This window comes from Poeciliopsis prolifica, unplaced genomic scaffold (genome assembly GCF_027474105.1).
Source record: "Poeciliopsis prolifica strain line A6 unplaced genomic scaffold, Auburn_PproV2 SCAFFOLD147, whole genome shotgun sequence".
NCBI lineage: Eukaryota > Metazoa > Chordata > Actinopteri > Cyprinodontiformes > Poeciliidae > Poeciliopsis > Poeciliopsis prolifica.
Window position 1 is genome coordinate 257501 of NW_026562522.1, and position 3888 is coordinate 261388.

Consider the following 3888-nt stretch of genomic DNA (forward strand, 5'->3'; position numbering starts at 1 on the left):
GTGTGTTTTGGTTGCGGGGAAGTTGGTCACTTCGTTCGAGCGTGTCCTGGGAAAAATACTTCTGAAAATTCGGCGCAAACTCCAGATAAAGAGAGCGACAAATTGCTGAATCAAGTTGAGGCCACAAGTTCGGGGAGCGCAGTGACAAAAGAAATAGAAGGGCAAACGTCTGAGAAAAAAGATATGAATGAGACATGCTTGTCAGAAGATGGAGAATTTGTTTTGAAAAACCAAACAGTGAATGATTTACAGGAAAAGCAGGAAGATAACAGTGAGGAGGGACAGTCAGAGTTTACTAAAGTCTCTTCAGGAGAAAGCAAATACTGAAGAAAAAGAGGATGAGGAAGATGGTTTGGGAATTTCTAAAAAGGACATTTTCTGAAGGTCTTTTTGGTTCTCAAACTGAACGTGATGAAAGAGATTTAGACTTAGAATGTTCAGGAAAAGTTCTAGAGTCAGAAAGTAATATGGAAGAGGAAGGTGATGATGAAGGTTGGACTGAAGATAGTTTGGCCTCATCTTGTAATTTCCCTTGTCCAAAGTCAACAAAGGAAAGGTTATGGTGTACTAAATGTTAAACATTTTTTAAAAGTTACTAAGAATATGAAAAGTGTAAAAGTAGATTTTTTTTTTTCCTGACAAGAAACTTTTTTTCACGCATGCGAGATCTCAGTTGAACAATAAAAGAAAAGGGGAATATAATGATAAAGAAGTTTACCGGTTAAAAAATTTTATCTGAAAACTTAAGCAAGAATTCAACAACGACGATGAGTTTGAAGTTTAAATGTCTGGTTTTTTTTTTGTTTTTGTTTTTCTTCCATCTTTGGTACTGTCACTTCAGAGTTTCTACTTTAAATCTGAATGGAGCTAGAGATGTGAAAAAGAGAATCAATGTGTTTGAATTAATGAATTTGAAAAAGATAAATGTTTTAATGGTACAAGAAACACATAGTGATTGTTTAAATGAGCTAGATTGGAGGAGAGAATGGGGGGGGAGAAATTATTTTGAGTCATTTAAGTCAGACCAGTGGGAGAGTTGCAATTCTGTTTTCGAAAAATTTTCTACCTGTGTCTTATCAAGTTGAGGAAGTAATCAAGGGTAGATTAATGGTAGTGAAAGCAAAATATGAGTGTTTTAATATTGTTTTTGTAAATGTTTATGCTCTGAATACAAGAGGAGGGAGGATTCGTTTGTTAAATGAACTTGAAGACGTTTTGAGTAAGTCATTTTGAACCTCACCCAGCTTCGACAATGTTTTTGAAACATTTGATTGTTTTATTTTTTTTTGGTTGATATTTGGAGAGAAATGCACAATCATGAAATTCAATATATTTGGGCTAGACAAACAAATGATTCATTTTCTGCAGCTAGGTTGGATAAAATATATAGTTTCAGACATAATTTTGGAATTTTTCAAAACTGTAATATGAATCCTGTAAGTTTTTCAGATCATGCGTTGATTTTGTGTAGTGTGTTTATTGCCAATATTAAACATAAATCTGCTTATTGGCATTTTAATACTGCTTTGTTGTTAGATACAAATTTTAAAGAAAGTTTTATTTATTTTTGGAGAATGTATAAAACTAGAAAAGAGGACTTTGTATCTTTAGGGCAGTGGTGGGATCACGGGAAAATTGAAATTAAAGAACTTTGTTAACAGTACACTGTTAATGTTTCATCTAGGTTAACTATGTCTATTAGAAATCTGGAGATTGAAATAGTGGAATTGCAGGCTTCTGCACAATCCACAGGAGATCGGGGTTATTTTGAAACCTCAAGTCAAAAAAGGCTGCTTTAGCTGAATTGCTGGGTTCAAAAACACAGGGAGTGCTGGTTCGAAGCAGATTTCAGAAAGTTGCTTTAATGGACACTTTGACAAAGTTTTCTTCTCATTGGAAAAAAAGCAAGGACAGTGCAAGTTTATGCATGGTTTACAATGGACTGCTGATATTCTTCTGATTGCAGCAGATGGTGACATCAGGCGGAGGGCTGCAGATTTTTATGCCGATCTGTACAGCTCTGAATGCATTGAAGATGCATTCAGAGCTGTACGAAAGAAGATTAACGATTTTTGCACTGGTCTTCCAAGAGTTTGGAGGAGATTCATACTGTATTGCAAGGCATGGAAGGAGGGAAAGCACCTGGCATTGATGGTCTTCCCAGTGAATTTTACAGAACTTTCTGGTCTGAACTTTGCTTTGACCTCTTGGAGGTTTTTAAGGAGAGTTTTGCTAAAGGTTTTCTACCTCAGAGCTGCAGGAGAGCAGTTCTCACATTGTTACCAAAGAAAGGTGATCTTCAAGACATAAAAAATTGGAGACCTGTTTCTCTATTATGTACAGACTATAAACTGTTGTCAAAGGTGCTGGCAAACAGACTGAAAAAGGTGATGGATCAGATGGTTCATCAAATACAAACTTACTGTGTTCCTGGCAGATCAATGTTTGATAATATTTCTCTTATTAGAGATATTTTGGACGTTGGAATGTAATGCTGGTTTGGTTTCTTTGGAGCAGGAAAAGGCTTATGACTGAGTTGAGCACCAGTACCTGTGGAAGGTGTTGGAGAGGTTTGGTCTAGACTCTGGATTTATTGTCAAGATTATGGTTCTATATGAAAACATTGAAAGTATACTGAAAATTAATGGCTGTCTGTGTAAACCTTTTATAGTCAAGAGATGTGTTCGACAAGGTTGTTCTTTGTCTGGAATGTTATATGCTCTTTCGATTGAAACATTGTTAAAGAAAACAAGGTTAAATATTGAGGTATTGGTTTTACCAAAGTGTAATATGTCTTTTTCTTTATCAGCTTATGCGGATGATGTTATTATTATAGTTAAAAATCAAGAAGAAGTGAATAATTCAGGTAGAATTGTTGATTTATTTAGTAAATTGTCAGCTGCCTGTGTTAATTGGGCTAAAAGTGAAGTTTTGGCTATAGGAAGCTGGCTTAGCGGGTTTCCTCAACTACCAGGTGGATTAAGATGGAAAAGAGGGGGTCTAAAGTATCTTGGTGTATATTTGGGAGATGAAGATACAGAAAAAAGAATTGGGAGGGGATGTTAGAGAAAGTAGAGGGAAGGTTAGATAAATGGAAATGGTTGATACCACAGATGTCTTACAGAGGGAGAGTGCTTATTATAAATGATTTAGTTGCTTCTTTATTATGGCATAAATTAGAATTTTAGAACCACCTGCTGGATTACTTAATAGAATTCAATCCAACAAGCTTAGATTTTTTTGGGATGATAAACATTGGGTTTTCAAAGCTGTGCTTTTCTTACCTGAAGAAGAAGGTGGACAGGGATTAGCTTATTTAGAGAGTAGAACTGCTGCTTTTAGGCTACAGTTTATTCAGAAATATTTAATGGGAAGCGAGGAAGATGTTTTGTGGAAGCCAGTAACAAGTTTTGTTTTGAAAAGAGTAGGGGGTCTTGGATTAGACGTTTCTTTATTTGTATTGTAAAATATTATTATTGTATGAAATGTCATTATTTTACACAAGTTTATTTAGAGGTTGGACAATTTTTGAGTGGAAAAGATTGGAACCAACTGCATCTTTGTTTTGGCATTTAGAAGAACCTTTAATTTTCAAGGCACGTTTGGCATTAGAAGATGGAGCTGGATTATCAAGAAGACTGCTTCAGAATAAGGTTCTAAAATTAAGACACATTGTGGAGACGCCTGGACCAGGACTTCAGAACAAAGAGACGACAGCTTATTCGCTTGGATTTAAGTGGTTTCGAGTCATGAGGTCTATTTTAGACCTGTGGCTTGAAAAATTGACTTTGTATGAAAAACAGATGCTGGTGGATTTTTGTAATGAAGAACTCCCTGATTCTATAGATCCGTTTCCAGATTTGGGACTGAATATTGATTTTTCAGGAT